This window comes from Anser brachyrhynchus (genome assembly GCF_964034855.1).
Source record: "Anser brachyrhynchus genome assembly, chromosome: 7".
Taxonomy (NCBI): Eukaryota; Metazoa; Chordata; class Aves; order Anseriformes; family Anatidae; genus Anser; species Anser brachyrhynchus.
In genome coordinates, this window is record NC_137701.1 from 4,525,622 (window position 1) to 4,548,968 (window position 23,347).

General features: G+C 37.2%; 1 long non-coding RNA gene across 1 annotated transcript in view; it reads left to right on the top strand.

Annotated features, from left to right (window-relative positions):
- The first annotated feature begins 208 nt into the window (after nucleotides 1-208).
- LOC308198161 overlaps nucleotides 209-23,347 on the top strand; it is a 33,359-nt gene continuing 10,220 nt past the window's right edge. The window contains exon 1 of the long non-coding RNA XR_013953670.1: nucleotides 209-1,803. This is a non-coding gene — a long non-coding RNA (uncharacterized lncRNA). The remainder of the gene's footprint in view (nucleotides 1,804-23,347) is intronic.

Below are 23,347 nucleotides of genomic sequence, written 5' to 3' on the forward strand. Positions count from 1 at the left end.
AGTTTAAAAAGGCAAGCCTAGCCTAGCCCAGCAGCACAGCCTTGGTGTACAGATGGAAAAGTCTAAAAGGTCAGCTAGAGAGTCAAGTGGGCCCAGAAGCCCTGAGGACAGGCAAGCTTTGTGGGCAGAAGTTACCCTCCATGGACATGGCTTGGGTGCTGCTTGCAGACAGCTACCTGCTTGGAAAAAATAGCAACAACCGGGTTCTCGGAGGGACTGAAAGCTTGAAGTGATACTTGTATTTGGGTATGGTGTATTTCACGGGATCAGACCCAAGAGCGGGAAATTGTCTTCAGAGCTCTTTTATTTTGAAACTGAGCTTTATTTCTGTAATCTTTAAGATTCTGCCAGGAATTATACTATATATTTTCTTTAGATTCAGAAATCTGATTTCTATTAGTGACTGTATGAACTTCAGTTTTATTAAACAGAATATATTGGTGGGAAGGGGAATGTAGTTTATACCGTAAACATATGCCTGTGGGACTTTGGAGAAGTGAATTGTTAAAATGGCTCCAACATGTAAAGACTGCATGAAAATCCCACAAAAACCTGAGATGAAGTTAATGCTGACAGTGTGTAAGCTAATAGTACCTTTATTGTAGACATCTGCAGCCAAAGGATCCTCTTGGGATCACCATTTGCTTACCCAGGGAATTTGTTGACAAGTTAGATGTCAGCATCCTCAAGTTTTATGGACCGGAACAGAAGGGTGTTTCCTGCTCTATGTTTTATAGACCAACTCTTTGGTTAGTGGTGTAGCAGTCAGTTGTACTGTTGGACCGGGGAGGGAGACAATTTGTCAGGTCATAGGTGGAGACTGGTTCGGTCAGTGTGCACTGAGAAAGACTACACCAGTCCAGGAGACTCCTGACATAGCAGAAAGTGTTAAATGTCAGCTTAAAATCATCTGTGCTAGTCTCAGACTTCAGTAAATATTCGTAAACAGTCTCTAAATTACAGAGAAATTCCAATAGTATTGCATTCTATATCAAATATCAAATGAAAGCAGCATCATTAGTGACACACTAATGAATACCACATGAATTAATAATAATCAGCTACTTTTTGATGTCTCTCTGGCTTCCATCTGTCTCTTAAATCACTTGAAATAATTAATTGCTTAATGCCTTTCACCTCTGACAGACAGAAATAAATTGCAGATTAAAAATACTTGTGTTGGCAGTGGGCAGAGCCAACTAAGGCAGAAGTACAGCTTTTGCTGCTGATCTAGAGGGATGAGGCATTTTGCCCTGCTGAGCCTACCTTGCCCAGGTAGCAGTACACAAATAGAGGAGGCGATGCTATACTGCTCTCTTCAGTCAGATACTTTCCCAGGCCCACAGGGTTTTTGTGGAGTTTGTTCTCCTCCACAGAGCTGGATCAATAGCTCTGAAGTCTCCAGCCCTCTCTTTGTAGCGCTGCTACAGTAACTTTCCCCTTTAACTTGTGCGTGTTGGTAGGCCACAAGGTAGTGAAACACAGCCTCAGTCACTTCTGCCGAGATGAGTGGGGAGTGTTAGAGGTCATGGATAGAGTCACCTCTCTGTTGAGAACTGCCCTGACGTCTCTCTGGGTGATAAGCAACAAACTGATTGCAAGAAATTCCAGGCTTGTGGACATGGGATAAACGTGAATGACAGCCTGATGTAAATGCAAACGCTGTAATACAGCATTCTTTATTTTGAAAACTGCCTGGCCATGAAGATTTTAGTATTTTAATTTTAATTATCTTTATTTATAGATACTAAGGAATTCAGTTGCTTGGAGACCTGCATCTCGTTATCTGTGCTGAAAGGCCAGGTAAGGCCAGTTATTCAAATAATGTTGTAGTGACCAGAGAATGCATGAGAAGCACATTAATTTTTAATCAGTGTGAGAACGGGGAAGTCAACTGTGATTTTTTCTTCTCAGAAGCTTTGAAAGTTGCAGATTTTGCAATCTTTTCATTTCAAAAAGTATGGGAAGGTATTTAGGATAGGCTGTGGCAGGAGTCCTCCCACCACTGTGTTCTGCTTCATTGTACAAGTGGCAACCCCATTACAGCACTGGATGCAAGAGTATCACTTTCATAAATGGTATAACTGACAACACCTATATATATTATAGTGTCTAGGCAATGTATGAGTTTCACATATTTTTTTTTATTTTAGGCTTTTTTTTCAACTTTTTAAATTGCCTCTTGATAAAGTGTGTGAGAGGGAAGGCATGGGTGCTCTGTGATTCACAGTGAAGGAAAGCCTGAATGTCTGTCTCTCAGCTTATGACAAATGCAGCTCATAGGATTCAGCTGCTAACATAGAATTTAATTTTAGTTCCACATTTTGCCTTCCTCAAGCTTTTAAGCATGATACCGAATCGCCACCTCTTACTTTATACTAAATGTTTTTAAATGCACATTTTCAAGCTCTGGAGTTACTAGGGGAGTTCCTCACAGAAAAATAACATTACCCTGCATGCACAGAGAAAATGGAATGCAAAACGAATTTGTTTTGCTGGAGTGATAGCTACTAGACTTTCACATATTTAAAGCTCTGGGAAAGCTACTACAGGAAAAAATAAAAACAAATAATTAAATCGTTCTTTTGCACATTTCTATTCCAATAACCACTACAGATTCCTTGCAGAAAATTCCCCAGGCAAAACAGTTTCTTGCAGGTACAATGATGGTAGATTGAAGGAGCTGCAGGGGCTAGGTGCCCACCTGGACGGTCTGTGATCCCCCTAACATCAGGCTGGTGGCAGCAACAGAGCCAGGCTGAGCCTGCCTGAAGGATTTCTGCCCTCCAGCCCTGCTCCTCCAACACGGGGGCTGTGGCGACAGTGGCTCCAGCTGGCTTTGGGTGGCCTTTGCTGTTGCCCATCTCCATGGAAAGGGTTACAGGATGGCACACACAGTTTCTCTCTAAAGGTGTATAAGCACAGCATTTAGGAAGAGATTAAAAAGATACCGAGTATTAGTGGCAGGGAAACTGCAAGTAGAAAAGGTCCCTTTGCTCCTCTACCACTGCCTTGCAGTTCCCGTCACCCAGGTGGCACTGGCAGTGGTTGGGAACCTGTCACTGCAGGGCTGTCCAGCCCCATCCCTGCATCTCTGAGTTCAGTTCTTGCTACAGGGACTGTGTGCAGGAAGCAGAGTCGATGGTAAATCTTGCAGAGGAAATAACATGAAAGTGAGGAAAGACTAGAAATGAAAAGTAGATGTGGTCTAGGAAAAAGTATGAAGCAGAAACGGGCAAGAAAAGCAAACAAAGAAAACAAAAGAATAATGGGCAAGCAAACTAGAAGCAAAGCAATAACAACATAGGACATAGGCTCAGAAGTGTTTTGCAGGGGTGTTACAAAACAAAAACTCCACCGGGGAAAGGAGGGCAAGCAGTGGGTTAAGACAAGGCAAGATTTCACTGTGCCTGAAAGCATCTTGTTGAGATGAATTTTCTTTATGCATCCATACCCTTTACCTAAGAGCAGTGAGAATAGTTTGAGGCTTGTTGGGTATGAAATGTATTTATGATTTTCTGCTCTCATATAAATGTGTACTTTGTTCAAAAATTGTTTTCCTTATTTACTCGGGGCATGTACTTAGACTGCCGAAGTTAAATGTCACTCCTATCTACTAGAAATATTTTGTTCTGGGTAATAGCCCAATGCCTTTAAAATTCAGAATATTATGCTTTAGTTAAAAATAATGGGCGATATAGCTGTATTTCACAATGAATAAGTGTATTAATTATGAGACAAATCACACTGGATACTGGTTGCTGCTCAATTCCCTTTGAATTTTAATGAATAATAACTTGCTTGAAAATAAAGGACACTTTTAATGCATCCAGCAATGATTAAGTAGGCTAATCACAGGTAATAAATATATTTTTATTGAAATCTGGATGACTACACTTGCATTGTCTTCCAGAAGTATGCTATTCTCATTTGAATTATATACTTTAATATGTCAACTAATTATATATATGTTCCATCCTTAATTTAAAAAAATAAAATAATAATAATTAAAAAAAAAAAAACAAGTTAGGCAGAATTTCATCAAACACAATTTTCCTCAAGTCACAAGGGTAAAGCTTGGCGTGACCTAAATGGTAGCTACGCTCATTCTGCATTCTGAGGCATAGGAGCTCTCTGTTCACGTTAAGACGTGTTTTGCAAAACAGAGGATGCAGCACTAGAAACTAAGTATTAGTTAAAAAGGCAGGGAGAAATCAGGGAAAAGAAAAGCAATGCTAACCCAGGGCAACGTTAACCCATGCAGAGTTCATCTTCTCATGGCATGCTGGCTCACAGGCATCCTCCCAGGTGAGCTGGAAGGCTTTAGGCTGCTGTTGGCCCCAGCGTTAAAAGCCAGACCTTCTTCAGAGCAATCCCTTTTCTCATCAGTAGAGAGAAACCGCAGGTCCTGTGGAGTTCTTTGTTCTCCTGATTCAATAAAAGTTGCATAAATATCTTTAACCTTCTGAGATGGAGTTGCCAAGCAGTCCCCATGCCCCACTGTCATGTAAAAGAATGTTGGAAATGCTGGACTCCTTTGTGTGACTCTCATAAACATTACGCTCATTTAAATGGTGAGTGATAACCCCCCACACACAAACAAGTTAAAATATGAGTGTAAAGGTGTCTGAGATTCCCTGAAGCAAAGGAATTAGAGCCCCTAAGATACTGAAATAAATTTTGCTGCCCCATCCCTGCCTAGTCTAACCTCTGGTGAGATCTGGCTTGTTGGAACTTGGGTATCACCTGCAGGCCGAGAGGCTGTACCATGATGCTCTGGACCCATGATCGGGGGAAAAAAAAAATCAGACTGTCATCTTAAGTTTTAATTTTGCTTGGTGTAAGTCTCTGCAATGTTCACTTAAACTTAGCTGTTTATGCAAATATGCCTGCTAGTGAATTCATTTTCTGTAATATTAATGGAAAGGGAGCACAAAGGGTACAATCGGTCTAAGTTAATTTCAAAATTCAAATAAATGATTGTGCATAGGTTGTTTTTCTTCAGTACTCACCATTTCTAATTAGGATGCAATATGACATGTCGTTTTCACATTTCATATGCTGCATATTTCAAGTAGCAAATCTAGACTCTCGAGATGATGGCTGGCAACTCGAGAGAAAGAAAAACATAAACAACTAGGAGAAAGAAATTGAATATAATAAAAATAATGTTGAAAATATTCCAAGGCTAAGTCAATTCAGAAATATGTTCAAAATATGGAGTGTGAACATTGGTTTTCTGTAATACAAATGGAATCGATGCAAGCAGAATATTGACTACAGATTAAGCTCGCCTTATCGATAAAGAACTTTTGCAATCTCCATCTTCTGGGGTATCCATCATGTGGTTCCTGTCAATCCTAAAAAAATCTTTCCATCATTAGTGAGGTTCCATTTTTCACTTCAGCAGTCTGAAAACAAAGTTTCTCATCAAGCAAGTTCCTAAAGAAACTTAGCTTTTTTCCTTTTCTTCAGCTATTACAATATCAACTGATTAATATCACTTTCTTCAGCACTATTGAAGAAAAAAGTCTATTTATTAAATAATAGCATTATACTGAAGGCATAATGCAGGTAAAAGTATAAGGACACAGTGGACTGTGAAAGAAAATTTAAAATTATGTAACAAAACATAAATACCATAAAAAGAGTGAAAGAAGTGTCTTCTATAAAGAATATGCAGTACATATTCCAAAACACAGATCTATAAATGGAATAAAAATAGCAAAGCTAATATGGTATTCAGCTCATTCTGCTCCTACAATTAACTGGTTGATCTAGCACACATTTAAAAAAATAATATTTCCATTTGGCAGCTAACAGATGCTAGTGGAAGGAACATAGCCAAACAGTGAGTTTGTGGTTATTTCAAGTCAACAATGAACTATTTTAGTTGTAGATGGGTCATAAGAGCTAGAACAAAGCAACAAACCATGCATTTTCCAAACCAGCAGCGATGGCAGTTCTATCACGAAATGGCAGAGCTCTTCTAATCAGAGCTAAGTGGGACTTAGCAGCCCTTCTTTCACAGGTATGGTTAGTTTTGTCAGAAGTTGCCTTACAGATGTATCAGGAAAGAGTAGTGCTGACAATGACCTGAAGGCTAGATTCAGATCAGAAGCTCATTTGACATATGATAAAAAGCCACAAATGGAAAAACTGAACAAATAAACTGCAACATCCTTTTACCTTGTACATAAAACAATAGATCAACCTGCTTTCAATAGTTCAAGTTCAAACTCTGTACCCCAAGCAGGCATGAGAAATCACATCATTTAAATAATTGTGGTCTCCATTTATACCTTTAGAAATGCTCTCTTTAATCCTGTAATCTCAAGTATAGGAATTGTTTGTTTGATTTTTTTACTACATATTCTAAGATAGTTATTGTTAATGCTTAAGAAGACATCAAATGCTTCAGTAACATCAAGGCTAATTGCTCATTTCATTAGCTTGTTCTCAAAGTTGCACAAGTTGTACTCAATACAACAGTAATACTGCTTTTTTCAAGGTATGTAATTGACAGTTTAATAAATTGACAGAATTACGCTTTTCCCTGAAGAGAAGGAAAATAAGAAAATGTTGGAAAAATATTAAGAATGGAGAAGTTAATAACAAACTTCAATGTGTTGTGCAATACTCAAATAGCAGAGATTTCACTTTACCATTAGAAGGGTTAGTTCTTGAAAACTGTCCTGGAAGATAAAATCCTTGAAGAAAGCAGACGTGCGTTGCTAAGTTGGTACAGACTGGGTGATCATGAGAGACATCTCTCCCACACACTCCATTCAGGGTGACTTTGAGGCTTGTTTTGCTCTCATCTCAGTGGCAACTCAAAAGCGTTAGGTACCATCAAAGAGTTTCCACCACATCCAGAACTCTTCCTAGAAGCATTTGTCCATTTGAGAATGTCTCTTCCTTGTAGACTTCCCTGTCACTAAGTATTCCTGTACATATGCTAAAAGGTTCTTGTTCAGACTTTAAAAAAAAAAAAAAATCAGCTTTGTATCTCATCTAGTAATGGAATACGCTATTAACATGACAAAAGCAAACTTCATGTATTATAAAACTATGCACCACTGTGATTATTTAGAAATACAATATGCCTATAAGTGCATTTAAATTACAGTAAGCAAAACAGCACTTTATGAAGAGTTGGGTGGTGTTGGGTTTGGGGTGATTTTTCTTTTTAATGGACTGAACCACCCACTGAAAGATTTCTGGTTTCTTGGATGATTCATTAATGCTTCCTTCATTTTCCAATTTCTATGGGACCATCTGGCCCATCTTTGTAGAAAGGCATTTAGCTGTAAATATATTTTACAGTCTTTCTCAATTTAAAAGTAGTTGCCCAGCTGCTTCACAGAAACTGTCAGCAATTGGTAAACTCCTCAGAATTGCCAGCCTTCATTAGTAATCCAATCAGGATGTAGTTTAAAATACTGCAAATCAGATTATGCTCCATTGGACAGGAATTGGAGTGACATGATGTGCTGGGTTATCTTATTTTGCATCTGTGATTGCCTTTAATCCAGGAGATGCATGCACTTTCTTTTGAAGAGAGGGCACTTAGGCTAAGATTGGCTGTGCCTATGCATGTATGTGTTTATGTGTGTACGTTCCCCAGAAACGAGTCCTGTACCGGTTTTACCTGTCTGATTGAATCACATTCAATGTCAGGCATTGGTAGTATGAGTTATATGCAGTATTGGCTATGCTTTTGAGTTCCTCTTTTTATCTGGTTTAGATTAATTAGAACTGTAAATTGATGTTTTCTGGTTTCAGTGGATTTTAGATCGTCTCTTTATTTCTCCTTATTATCTTCTGTACTATCAAAATTATATTTCTTTAACAGCTAGCCGTGCTTACCGGTAATAAGATTAAAATGTGGAGGTAAGGCAATAAGGCTGGCACTTGGCTGCATTAAACAATTTCTTTAGTACGTAATTTCTGCATTCGTGTAAGACTGGTACAATATGCAGGTGAGAATATCTGTAAGAAGAACAATCTCATTATTTTTTACACCTAGAGAATGTTATGCGTTAGAGACCAAGCTGTACAAGGACCTGGACAGACAAAGAATCCTGTATTTATTTATAAGGCATAAGTATTGCCTAAATAAATACATTTAAAAAAAAAAAAAAAGCACTTTATACTGGACTGTATATTCTTTGGGCTGTTAATTTCATAGTATTAGATTTTCTGATGGTACAACTCATATGAGTCAGTGAAGAAGTAAAGTTAATCCTGTCTAGTTAACTGGTATTTCCTACGGTACTTTTCTCTATGTTACACTCAAAAGTAACTCTGAACTTTGTGCTTTATACAGGTATTCTGTGTTACTCATTACTATAATAAAAGAAAATGGGGTACCCAATAGTTGCTACACAGTTATAGAAATCTCATCATTTGTTAAAAGCTGAAAAGTCTTTTGGTTTCTATCAGTCAGATGCAATCATGTATTATAGAGCTTTTATCAATTGTAATTTATGTGTCTCTAATTAGGTGATCTTGCAGGAACAGCTCTGAAACTATGAAGGGATCATGAAAACTTTATGTAAAAAGTTCTATGAAACATTAATACACTGCTTCCAGTTGAACCAAAGATTTCCTTGGTGTGAGATGTAAAGAGAAATGTTAACAGACTAATGCAATGCCAGAGAAGTTTGTCTAGTCCTTGTTTTTAAGAGGAAGTTAGAAATAGGTAATAATGTGAAGATAGATTCTGACAGACAGACCTATACAAAGTAGAAAAAGAAGACAATCGTGTCTTTGAGATCTATTCAGTTGACAGGACAGAGGAAGAACATGTAAGTGAGTGGAGGAGAAGAGAGACAGAAATTGTTTGGGGAGTTGAAATCATTAAAATAGCACTTCACTGGTTTTGTCCAATCTGTAACTGAATAGTAATAAAAAGTACTAAAACCAGATGTCTTGGTGGTATGCAAAGATTCAGGTTTAGTGAGTATCTTCTACTCTTGGAAGATAATATGATAATGAATCTACTTTCCAACACAAAGGAAAATCATCTTACAGTTCATTGTGCAATCCATTTTCATCTTTCAAGTAATATTTTTGGTTGGCATTAGGGAAGAAATTACAGAGTGCTAGAAGTGACAAGTATCCATTATCGGATGTTTGGGAGGGGTAATTTTCCTTAATTAAATACATTGTTTATGGAATCATTGGCACTCAGTGGAAAGTTTCAAGATAGCTACTTTTCTCTTAGGCAGTTGCATGGAATTATTTGAGCGTGTTTGGTTACTTTATTAAATTCAGAAAGCTCTGCTCTTTTTGAATTTCATGTATCTCTCCATTTGTCTGCTATCAATGTGATCTGTGAAGACTTTGGCTTTTCAACTAAATACCCCAGTTCAGTTCCTTGCAGGCATAGTTTGAAGACTCATCCTAGTGGATAATTACGTATTTCATGGCATTTTTATGAGTCTTTGCTTCATAGCTTGTGGATGCCTAAATTTTGTATGCTTTACAGTCCATGAAATAAAAGGGTTGTGTTGCAGTACGTTTATACAGCTTATACATATAGCCTGAATGCTAATTTTTGAGAACTGAAATTGTAGAGAAGTGGCATAGTTTTCCTCTTCTGGTAGTGAGGTTGGAATGACTCTACTGAAGCGAATGGAACTGTGCTAATGAAAAGCCTTTGAAAATCTGGTCGGTTCCTAAATACAGCATAGCTCCCAGTGGAATTTCCTCTAATCACAACAGCATTAGAAATTAATCTGTATGTCTTCATATATTTCTCTTGACAATGAGAGTACTAAACACAGACTATTCAAGCAAAATAAACAGTAATGTACAACAGTTTTTCCACAACTGAAAAACTAATATGTGAAGTAGTGATTACATCGATATGAACTCAGCTATCAGAGAAGTAAGTAAAAGGGAAATGAAAAATGGTACATGAAGGGAAGAATGGGAAAAGGAGGAAGATGCAACTCAGCTGTCATCTCCAAAAAATGATCCAGAGGAACAGCTGCTGTCAATTCTCAAGTGTGAGAAAAACAGCTCCCATATTCATGTGAAGACTGCTATCGTTCTGTCCTTGTCTTGTTTAAATATTAGGTTTACTTTTGTTTAACTATTCAGTAAAGAGCAGTTATAAAATTTCATTCCTGCTAGATTTGGTGATTGATTCTTTATTCAGATCTTCATAAAATATCCACCAAGATCTACCACTGAGTTAGCTCTTTTGACTGGTAATACTGACAATTTTATTAATTAAAGTGCAAAAGAGAGTATGATGTTTGTATTCAGAAATCCATAGTTAAAACCCCATGTTTTCTATGTTATTAGTTGATACTGCTATGGATAAAGTCCATACACTGGATATGTAGGATATATTCCATAGCTCTGGCATAGAATTCCTCACTGATTTCACTTTCATAAATGATTGTTGGATAAATCTCAGAGACTTCATAATTCTTCCCTTTTTCTCTTCTGGTCTCTTCCTGATTTCTCTCTTTCACTCCACCTACGTAAGCAGTAGGAAAATGAGATAAAAGGATCAGTGGCATTCTTCCACATCAACTTCTGCTCCAGTTGCAACATGTTTAACTCATGAATTAGGTATTATTTAGCCTTAAGAGCTCTCTATAATATTTAAGTGCAAAATACGCACATACATATTTATACATATTTACGCACATACATATTTATAAGTATTTATAGATTTATGTATAGTTTGTTTAGCAGTTGGTCTTCAGCAAAGCTTTTGTGGATATACAAAAATCCACGGACATTTACTTGAGAAAAAGAAAAGAGGGTTATACTATACAGTTTGATTCAAAGAAAATTCTCTTAAAGACAGCTAAGAAAATGAAATGCATGTTTCTATTGCAATCCAGAAACAATCCTTAGAGAGGTATCTCTATGAAAGTGACATTCTCAGTCACCTTTAGAAGATGAGCAGTAACTAATTAGTTAGTTCTGTTTTGATCCATTTTATGGGGGTTCAACTCTGTCATGCGAGAACCTCAGTTCTTCTGGTACTCGATAAATGCAATGCTGGAATGCTTTGTCTAAACTATAAGTCTAAGTCTATTACTATTAAGTCTAAACTATTTGTCTAAGCTATATATATATAGCTTATAACTTCCTAGTATTTTCACTGGACTTCATAAGAAAATGTGTGGTATTTTGGCACTTCTTTCAGCCATAACCAAACATCACAGAACATAAAAAGGAAAATAATCCAACAAGAAGTTATGCAGAACTTGAAATTAAAATATTTTACTTGGTAAAGATGCAAATCACTGATTGTTTTAAATGATTCTTCTGTATTTTGCTGGTCAAGTAAATGGAACCAGCAGAACAAGATTTGGAATAGGCTGCATTTTGATGACTAAAATGATAAACTGGTATTCTGGAGGAGGAGATGAGCTCTAACTTGACCAATAGTTCAGCTGAAGGTCTGAAATATTAAATTTCAACATCATTTCCTCTTTGTTTATGGACCACTTAAAAAGGGGTTCTAATCCCAGGTGACTTCTAGTGATAAAAAATATTTCAAAGAAAATGAAAAGGGCATACATTGTATCACTTGCAGCTGCAAAAGTCTAAGGGACTGTAAATGAGAAATAAAAGCATAGCTATTCAGTGACTGAAAGTATGTCACTAGACACAACAGTGACTCTGATCCTGGTGTATAAATGGGGAGAAAACAAAGCAGCTTTAGAATTTTGGACATGGACTCTGTAAGAATTATTTGACTAAACTAATAAATTAAAAAACAACTTCATAATGTGTTTTTCCAACCTAACCCTTGATCTGCTTGGGCTTTATTTTTGGACTTTTTACTTTATGTTTTTAATTAGTGTTTATGAGTCTATTTTACAAAACTACTCTTTTTTCTGGTCTCTATTTTTAAAATGATACATTAAAAGTCAATATAAAAATCTACAGGAGAACCATAAATTTTAAGTAAACTAAACATCTAAAGTTAATTTAGTATTCAAGGTTTGGTTTGAACCTGTGACACTTCGAAAAAAAAATCTGAGTCTAAACTATACACAACAGGACACACATTGATTTTTGTGTTTTCCATTTTACATAGTGGACATTGATTTGCATTCCTAATAAGGCCATTAATAACAGAGTGATAGGAAGGGTAATAGTCATCTGGTATATCTGTAATAAGTAGGAATATCAGTCATTAACTATTATGCCTGTAGTCACTTTCTGAGTACAAAACTCTAGGTGCCCTTTTAGTGTACACAAATTGAGAGAGTATAGTACAAAAGAGATTTTTATGATTTTTTTAAATGGTCTTAATAAAAAATGATGCTTACATCAGATAGATAATATTTATCTGTGCCTGAAGTAAGATGACAATTAAGTAACCTTAATTTAAAGAAATATTTTTATTGAAAGTTTTCTTCACTGGGGAAAACATGGGTGAAATATGGTGGAAATTCAATGGTGAAGTGCATTGCAATTTAATTGGCTGGAGTAATTCAATGAGATAGCAAATGTGAATTACAAAAGTGAAAAATAGTAGGTCAGAACCTCTGTCTACTCAGCGTACTTTAATATAAGTAATAATGGTGGCGCTACCAGCTGGAGGGCAGGAAGGATCCACCTGAATTTGGGCTTTGGGGTTCTAGGAAGTGCTGAGGAAAATTGATTAGTGGATAGGAAACCGATGGTATGAAAAGATGTGTTGTCATGTGGTTACCATCACAGCATAGCCAGGAATAAAATTTAACACTAGAAAACACAGCTACTATGGTGTACATGTAGAAAAGCACCAAACTTAACGCATTCACTTTCATCAAAAATCATGCATGTGTTACCAGTCTCCCTGTTGTGTGTCCACTTGTATGATTTTTCAATACAAAGATACGCGTGAGAGACACTAACATGTAGTTTGAGCTCTAAGTAGCAGTTTTGTAAGTGTGAAATAATTGAATCATATACCAACCTATTTCATACAAATATTAAACAGAGAAAATATTACATAGATGAAATTACAGATCACCCCTGACATAATTATTAACTTGTATATTCTCCATAATTCCATTAACTTATCCAATATAAGTTCTTCCTTAGTCATTCTCTCTGCAGAGGGTCAAGGATAGAAAGTAGCAAAGAAATATCAGTCTAGGAAATAGTCTTCTTCCTAAGGATGAGGTCTATCAATTAAAATCTTAAAACTCATTTATTATTTACTATTTTTTGTCTGTTGGACACCGTACAGAAACAGCTGGCTTGCTCATAGTGCCACAAACTCCCAAAAGTCTCTTGCATAATTTCTTTCCAATTTATTTTTTATGGTTCCTTAACAAATGCTATCATTCCATGTTGGGCACAACAATTATATCCCTCCTGAAACACTTTGGCGTGCTCCACTGGGAAAGCATAGTCATTCCCTTCTATGGAGAACGTTGCTGTCTTGTGTTTACTGCTCCCCATGCAGTCCCGTCCTTTCTGGCTGGCTCAACGGTTCCCTTTCAAGCACTTTCATAAGTATTTCAAATCAAAGTAATGGTGGATCTGATCATTGCTTTATGATCCTTCTGTATCCCTGTGAGTCTCAATTCTCATGGTTACAGAAGCGTGCTGCCTGGTTTCTTTTGTCCATCAAGTTCATCCAGTCATTGTATTCTTGCCACCAGTAAGTAAGGGAAAACGTAAGCTGCTCTCTAAACTGATCACAGAATTCAGGCTGTGCTTTATCTACCTATTGAACTATCTACCTGCTGATTTGAATGTTAGTCAAAACCAAGTCCAGACATTAGCCAATGTATCTGTAACCACAAAGATCTTGACACTATGGGAGGTCAAGGTTTACTTAAGGTCTAACCACGATAGTACCTTTTTGCTGTTGAAGCAAAATAATACCTGGTCAGAGACTTGTCATGTGCCCACCTTTTGATTCTACATTATAAGAAAAAAAAAATGTTTTAGATGTTTTTGATAGCTTCCTGACCTTTCTGGTCTTTCCTCCTATGCCTTCATTTTGAACAATTTCAGAAGAATTCAATGTCAAGGATGTTGCTGCTTCTGAAAACTGCACGCCTGCCACTTTCAGAGTATCCATGCAGTTGTCTACTGCCACCTGCAGTACAAGCTCTTTAATATTGAAGTCATCCAAAAGGCCGCCATAATAGTTTAAATAGGAGTGCCTCTTTTCCACACCTGCAAACATTAGTGCAGACCCTGTTTGACCTGTCAGATCTGTACAGCCACCATCAGTTCCCTTGGGTTTCTTGCCTACTCACCATCATTTCAAACCCCTTTTTAATAGGAATTCTTAATAAGATTCACAACTTAAAGACATTTGCAACAAAACAAAATTCGAAGTTAGTAATGAAGCTGATAGCACCCAGAAGTGTCTCTTTCCCCAAGGGTGGCTGTTTGTGCTAAACCTCCTCCCAGGCCTTGTCTCTCTGAGCTTGATGAGACTAGTCCAATAAACGATGAATATCCTGTGGCATCTCAAGTTTCTGTCATTCTCTGGTTAGCCACTGATAAAGTTTGAAGACAAAGCAAGGGCAAAGGTGATGACCTGTGTGAATAAAGAGTTGCCTTGTTCTTGGTGAGGTAGAGAGAGCAAGGTTTGGTATCTTGTTGGAACCAATAACCCTCTCCTGCTGACCATGTTTTTCTTCCCTGTTTTTTCATGAGCACAATGATCTTTCCTAGTCTTCAACTCTAGCATCCCTGCATATATGATGATAAAGGCATTTTTCAAGAAAAGGTTGCTTTCTTTCCTTGCCTCTGTTTCTACTTTCCCATTTCAGAGAACATGCTCTCTCTACAGTCCTTCTCAGTTTTTCCCTCTTAAGATTGTTGTTCTGATTTCTGATCAATAATTCCTCTCCACATATCTCATGTCAATTAAGCACAGTGAGTAAACACGCTTTTGGTACAGAATTACTTCTGTAATTTGAGTAATGTTTGTCTTCATGTAACAGAGTTTGAATGAATTATTAGTTTGCATAACTGATGAAATTTTCTGAAATATTATCAGCATATGCTCAAAAAATAATTGGCTTTTTAATTTCTTCAGTACCCTATAATCTTCGAGGAAATCAGAGAAGGATCGTGTATTTAGGATGTGTGGGTATGCACAAAGCTTCTGTTACTTACACTCTAGAAAAATCTCAAAATTCTTTTCATTTTCATTTCCACATTTTAAGAGATTACATGTTATACTAGCATACATGCTTGGGAAAATAACTTGCTCTTGAGGTAAGTGTCCAGATATAAATCAGTTTGACATATTCTGTCTCCATGGTTAGGAATGGCATTGAAAGGAAGGTAACATAATTTTAAAGTTAAAGAATAATATGGGCCATGGCAACTGAGACAGTAATGAGTAAAAATTGCTATTCATTGTGCAAACTTGAATATAAATGAAGCCATATCTGAGAAAAGAATCTGAGAAAAAAGCTAAAATCCAGCATCAGTTCATATTTGCTCTTTGAAGTCTGATTTTGTCCACAGAAAATGAAGAAAATAAACTGTGAATGCGTTTTTCTGGTGATCAGTTTTTCAGCTGTTGACAATTCCAGGTTTTTACCTGTTAATACACTGTGTCAAGTATATATTTAAATACATGTAATTGGAGATCAGGAAGATTCCTTTTAATCTTTCTTACCTTCATTGCCAAGCATAATGCTTCAGTGTTAGTGACATGCATATTGCTGTTCAAATCAGCAGGGTAGAAAGAATCAAACCAAGGAGACACCACTCTTCACATCCCAGGATGTTCTGCTTTATTAAAAGAGAATCTTGGGGAAGCAGGTTTAACTGAGAATTGACAGTGCTGTAGCAAAACTGCCAAAACCTCTACTTTTACACAACATTTAACATGACCTTTTTTACTGTATGGTAGAGGAGCTGATATCTGAGATTGAATACAACCACAGCTCCAAAAGTTGGGTGGGAATACTAAGCTGTGTGTACATATTCCATTTTCAGATTGCCATGCTGTCATGGTAAAATCATCTTTGTTATCCTCAGCCCAATGCCCTCTGACCACATTCTTTCAGATATTCCTCAGGTGGAGGGTTTAATGTATAACACAAACTTACTTACTTGAAGTGACTTGAATTTACCCACTATTTTGATTTAGCAGAGTGGTAGAGCAATGAATCGAAAGCACAGCAAAAGTATAAATTACACAAAGCAGTGTAGCAACTGCAATATACAGCTGAATCACAATACAAATGTAAATTTCATTACAAGTCTCTAAAATATTGTCACCAACAAGATGCTGCACATCCCCAATTGGCAGGAAGGAGTACGTGAGTTAAAACCAACTTGATTCTAGTGCTTTCCTCAAAGTTTTTTGTTTTGTTTTGTTTTGTTTCTGTTTGATTTTCATACTTCTATGCTGGGCTGAGCCATGTATATTTTCCCATACTGGTCTGACTAACTCAGGAAGACATGTTTGTATTCCTTTCATTAATTCAGGGACAAACAGTTACACAGCCAGTTGATTTTCTCAGCTGATGTAGCTGAGAAATAATAAATAATAAACACTGCCCTCTGGCTCCCTGAGTGTTAGGAGTATTCCTTTGTACTAGCTGTGGTCAGTCACCCTGTATGTTCTTCCCTGAACTTTATGAGGACATTGCCCTTGCCCATCTCTTCAAAGCCATCTTCCACTGTAGTGGTTCACTGGTTCAACATATTTTTTCTCAAATTTTGAGAATTTGCCCCTGTACTCGGCTCTGGTGAGGCCGCACCTCGAGTACTGTGTTCAGTTTTGGGCCCCTCGCTACAGGAAGGACATGGACGTGCTCGAGCGAGTCCAGAGAAGGGCGACCAAGCTGGTGAGGGGTCTGGAGAACAAGTCTTACGAGGAGCGGCTGAGGGAGCTGGGCTTGTTCAGCCTGGAGAAGAGGAGGCTCAGGGGCGACCTCATCGCTCTCTACAGTTACCTGAAAGGAGGCTGTAGAGAGGTGGGGGTTGGTCTATTCTCCCACGTGCCTAGTGACAGGACGAGGGGGAATGGGCTAAAGTTGCGACAGGGGAGTTTTAGGTTGGATGTTAGGAAGTACTTCTTTACCGAAAGGGTTATTAAGCATTGGAACAGGCTGCCCAGGGAGGTGGTGGAGTCACCATCCCTGGAGGTCTTTAAAAGACGTTTAGATGTAGAGCTTAGGGATATGGTTTAGTGGAGTACTTAGTGTTAGGTCGGAGGTTGGACTCGATGATCTTGAGGTCTCTTCCAACCTAGAGAAATCTGTGAATCTGTGAATCTGTGAAATTCTAGGTGCAATAGACCCTGACCTCCTTCACTTTCAGCACAGAGGTTTCCGTCTTCTTCCAGCTGCTGTCTTTACTATCGGGTCACAAACACCTGTTACAATAGTTTCGTCCAGTAACAAGTAAGTTAATTCATATTGTGAGCAACTGAAGTAAATAGGGAACCAGATCTAGGATCTTGAAGTTAGCAGAATTAGGCTCCCTCCTTTCTCAGGTATCTATTGCACAGCATTTAGCACAATGCAGCTAGAGTGACGGAAATCTTTGGGCTGATCCCTAATCAAAAATAACAACGATGAAATTATCAAGTGTAAAAATAAAAAATGAGAGTCTCTCTCTCTCTCTTTTTTTTTTTTTTCTGACTGATATTGGCTGGTTTATGTGGTTGCAGGGCAGCAAAAGCTTTGCCATTTGTGGCAAATTGTTGATTTCATATGTTGCAGCTGTGTTTGCCTGGAGTTGCAACTCTCACAGCTTCCTGCAAGCTTGTAGCAGGATCTGTGCAGGGAGAAAAAGCAATGGTAAATGTTGCATGAAACTATACCTGTTATCTGCACATCCAGTATGCCACAGGATGCAGTGACCATCCACATCAGCAGCATTTGATGTGTGCTTGGTGCAGGATCATGTTACAGGTGGGGGACTAAGTCTGTCACCAGTCTCCCCATATACTCCCAGATGGACACAGAGGTTTGGGATTCATGCTTTTGTGTTGTTTAGTGGATAGGTGTCATGGAACATTATGCTGTCTGCTGTTACCAAGGAAACTTGGGATACAGATTTTAGAAACTGCCTAGGAAAGAATTAATGAGCAGTTAACTTAGTTTCAGATCTAGCTGAGCGAAACTATTTGTGTGAAAAATGAGGGTTCATCCACACCAAAAACCTTTAGCAAAACCTTGATTCATGTTCTTTTTCAGGGTTACCTAACTGATTGCTTTGAAAGATATATTCCCCCAAATTGTAGTATTTTATTTCATATTTTTCTAATACATTGAACCTTAGAAATGTTAACATTAAAAATATTTTCACTGAAGGAAGGCTTTAAAAAAATAAGGCTGAGAAGGACCATGTTGTCTTCTAGTCCATTTCTTTGCCCCAGGAGAGGAGCTGTTATAGCTGAACAGTTTTTGTCTGATGCTAGTCTAACCAACTCTTGAAAATATAGATCCCTCCACTTAGTCACCTTAATTCCTTCTTTATGCTGTCAGTGATAGGTTTCTCTAATGTAAACCTCCATTGCTGCATTTTATGCACATCACTTCCACCGTATTCCCCAATGGGTATGGAAGACAATTTATTACTATCTTTGCCAGAGTAATGTCCTATACGTGTGACTTGTGCTCCTTTGTCTTCATTTTTCCATTCAAGAGAGAACAATTCTCTCCAAATTTCCTTTGATTTCAATTCAGTCTATCCTCACAAAGTCACTATAAACAAACAACTGCTACTCTTGGAGCAACCTTTACTGAGAGCTGTGAGAATATTCTAGATTCCTTTTTGTGGGAAGGAAAAGCCAAGCATCCAGTCTAATAGGGTGCATTTGCAAACCCAACAAAGAAAATTCAAGAAAGTTCCATAACTGACTGAATTAATGGAGAACATTTTTCAAATATCCTGATTTTGTCAGGATACCATTATCACAGGTAAATGTGATTCTTTCTGCTTCTTCTATTTACATTGGGTGGATTATTTTTGTTTGCTCTTCATTTTTATTGTTACCTGCTTTCAGTTAGCATGTTATTTTTGAAAACTCATTTTTACATCAGAGCATATAGTTATGTGGAAACATTATCCCTCATCATTACAGCTCAATTATAAGTGGGATGTTTGTTCTCGAACAAATCATATTGAAGAAAATATTACCAGGAGTTAAATCATAACTAAGCATATTTGCACTTGAGGTACATGTTCTACAGTCTCTCTTTTTGCAGAATAAAAAATGGCCTACTTTTCCTAATGTTGCTATTAATAATAGTTTTCTGAAGTTGCCTTTAAAAATAATGTTGTGCACTTCTTTGCAGGAAGGAGTTTATAGCAAATTAAGAAAATCCCATAAGAAGTCAGTTATTTAATTCCGGCAACATATGAAACAATGACAGGTTTGCAAACCACAGCTTTGTTTTCCTATGTAGATTCTGAGATGTGCACCATTGTAGGCATGGGTAGAAGCCTCTTACAGTTAGGGAGACAAATTCCTTCAACAGACTCTCTGGGTTATTAGAGAATCTCCAAGTCTATCTCATTGTTCCCAAGACTTAATCTTACTAGTCTGCTACATGTTAATTACTACTGAGAACTAGTATTTTTCCATCCTGAATTGCATATGTAGGAGCACTGCTCTACATTTTAGTTTGATGAAGAAAAGGATTTGTTCAGCTATTGCCAAGGAGATAATGCCAGAAAAAAAGAACCCCTTTTTAATTGTGCCAGCTTTAGTCAACACAAAATGACTAGTCTAAGTCAAGGAAAGCAAACAGTTCCTGTCCTTGCCATGCCACATATCAGTGACAAACAGTATCACCTTCACCCAAAAGGAGCGTGGTCTGCTCATCCAGGATGCACAAGGGTATAAAATATCCACACCAATCCTATTCAAAAGGAGGGAATAGACCCTAGAGCTGTAGTACAGCAGGAATGTTGTTCTTTCCTTGAATTCTGTCTGCTGTATGTAGTAGGGTATGGCTTACTAGAAGAAAATTATTAAATGGGCACTTGACAATCATGGAAGCTCTTCAGAATATTCTAGTATCTGCTTGAGTTGTACTGATACTCAAGCACAGTTTAACAACCTAAAAGAAATTACAGCTTTAAAAAGAGAAGTGGATAATTTTCTGAAATACAGGAAGAAAAAAAAAAAAAAAAAAAGATTGGGAAAATATCTTTAAGCTCAAAAAAACCCTGTCTGTCTGGCAAAACCTGCGTGACTGGAGTTTATTACTCATATTCTTGAAGGTCTGCACTGCCCAGGTATTTTTGGTTCACTTGCTTCTTCTTGAACTGGCACACATCACCTGTTTAAAGCAGCTATTGCAAAGCAAACCAAACCTGTGACATTTAGCAGCAATAAGAATTTGTTCTCATGGTGGGAGGAACTAGGCAAAAAAGCCTTTTCCTTAGTCAGTCATATGGGACCCACACCCTTCTCAATTGCTCAATCTGAGAGCACTTTTTTCCCAAGAATGTCATTTGAACTAAGTTTCTTTTCAATTCAGAAGCAAGAAAAATAAAAATTGAATCAAAAGTGAGAAACATAATTTTCACGTTAACTGCACTGTCCATTGCTGACTATTAAGCATCAGTTTAATTTTCATTGGTCAATGAAACTGAGAGACTGTGCTGAATAAAATTAGCTGTCTGTGTTCCAGTAGCAATGTTCTTTCACTTTATATTTGTATATGCTAAGGCAGAATGCAAGTTTATACTGTGTAAATATTTATTTCATTCATGTAATGGTCTGATCTATAAATTAGTGAATATATCTTTTCACCTCTGTTTTGTAGTCAACTTGTGTACTGTTTTACACTGTGAACATACTCTGTTGGTCATTTTTCTACTGAATTAAGATTAAAATAATGTGCAATCATTTATCCACATAACCTGCTGACCCATTCTAAAGAGAAAGCATGCAGCAAGGCTTTCTCACTAAATTGGGATCATCTCTGACAGGACCCTCTGTACCTTGCATGCATTTGGGTTGTAGTCTCATAAAGGTCTATGACACCATGTATTACTGTTTAAACTGCTCATAGTTTCAATTAAACAAGGTTTCTTCCATTTTGTGAACTGCAGTTATGTCTTATTCTTGGTTATTTTTTCACACAGTTCCCTGTGAAGAAAGAATGAAGTGGTATCAGCAGTTTTCATACACACGTACTTTTCTTTTTGTGGACACCCCTTTTTCCCATTTCTTATAGTTCCCAGAATAATATAAACATCTCAGCATATTAGAGTGAAATACTCAGAGTATTAGGGTGCAATGGAAAGAGCTAAAGTTATGAAAAGTCCCCTAAAATTAAAGAACTAATAGCTTTTTGTGAACCCTTAAGATATGTACATTAACCTCTAAAGAGAAGAGCAGCCTTTCCCTCTGAAGTTGAGAGAGAACCTTTCTTCATCTTTAAAAACTGAATGGTGATTTTCACCATAATATTCTGAAGTGTATACATATATATTGTTAGTGCTATGTGGCTAGTTTGCCTTCCAGAATTGTGCATTTTTTTACTGCTTAGTAAATTTAAGGCAAACTAACCTGTTTAGAGCCTGCAGTGTAAAAATATATAATTGTTTACATTCCTCATTTGCATTAATTGCTAACAAACAAACTGTTCTTTTAAGTACAAGGTCAGGCTAATGGTGAAACTAGTTAGGTATCTAATTGTGCATATCGTTTTACAGATACACTTCAGCAGCGCAGTATAGTCTAAATATATATCATTGTTCTCTCCATGTAAATTCTTAAACCATTGTGAAAATATTGCCGTGTAATGGTTTATGCATATTTACTATAAGTATTATGTATCTGTTTACAAACTTATTTTGTCTGCATCTAATGTATAAAGACACAAATTCCAAGTAAAAAGGAATGAAAGAAGTTAATCTTTTCATGGCTCCCAAGTTGGCACCTCTTCCAGTAAATAAATAATTAATAACGCAAAGTAGTAAAAACATTTTATGTTTTATGTAAGTAGCAAGAAAAACTCAAAACTCATATTCAGTTCCTTGTATCTGCACCTGCAATCTACACTTGGAGAACCCTAGTGACTTCTATAAACATTGGTTAGCAGGTGAAAGCATTTAAAAGTCTTGAAAAAGCAACAGATATCTGGCAGTCACCCTGTCCCATGACATGTGAGTGAAAACATTATTAAGGTTATTTTCTTAATGAAAGAAACAGTTTCAGTGTTCACTCTGCATACCTAAAGTAAACCAATTTAAAAATTTCATGACTATCAAGAATGACTACTGGCAGAAAGGTAGGAAATTCTTGAAGAGAGAAAAGAAAACCTTGGTTTAATTCACAAAAAAAAATAATATATATATGTATATATAAATTTGGAAAATACATAATGATAATAGCAATAATAATGTTGGAGAGATTTGAGTCTCATTCCTCTTTCCTCCTAGTAAATTCTTATCCTGGAGCAGATTTTCATGATAGGCAAAAAAAATAAACAGGTAATTTTCCTGCCTACAATAACCTTAAACTTGATGCAGAGGCAGAAGGGAAGCAAAGGAATCAAGTGCCTAAGTGACCTCTGAAATAGGAAGTCTTAAAAGCAAAGTTACAGTGCATTGCACTGGAGGTATTGGCAGCAAAATCTCTTTTTTGTTTGTTTGTTTAGCAATTCCATTAAGTGCTAGTCAAACACTTGCCTGTCCAATTGATCTGTGTTTTTCTCTTCTTTGTGCTTATCGTACCAAGATATTAGTTGTCAAAGCCAGCAAAAGCACAAGGCTCTTAGCGGAAAACACTTGCTCCAGAACGAGGAGGGTGGGAATGAAGAAAGCCAAGTCAAGCTTCTGGAATTTATTCTGGTAGCAGCCTGTGGCAGCATGAGTTTAACAGGAGCTTAACTGAACCCTTCTTGAGGAAAGAAAGGAAATTCTGGTGAAAGCCTGGAACTGTAAGAGGTTATCAGGGACACAAATTTAGCTGATGAAATGTTATGCCACAAAACTTGCTCATTACTAACAACATGAAACAGAGAACATGCTGCAGGATGAACCTAAGTAGTATTCTCTCTACTGATTTTATTCAGTCTGAGTGGCTTTGTACCTATCAGAGCTGATCCCTTCTAAATGAACAGTGCCACAGGTGTTATGTGCTGTTCATAGGTTTCTAGAAAAGGTCTTACCATACGTGCAGAATAACATTTGGAAAAGAATTATGCTCCCAGCAGTCAGCAGGTTATCTTTACACTAAGAATACTTTTACCAGTAATGATATCCCTAGAACCAAGAGTCATTTGTTGTCCTAAAAACCAGAGATTATGGGTACTTCTGCCACAAGAAAGCTCCTTCCCCAGGCAGGCACGCAGATACAGGAAAGGCATAATAGCAGAGTGATCAAAATCTTGAGGTGATACAATGGAATGTGGAAGTT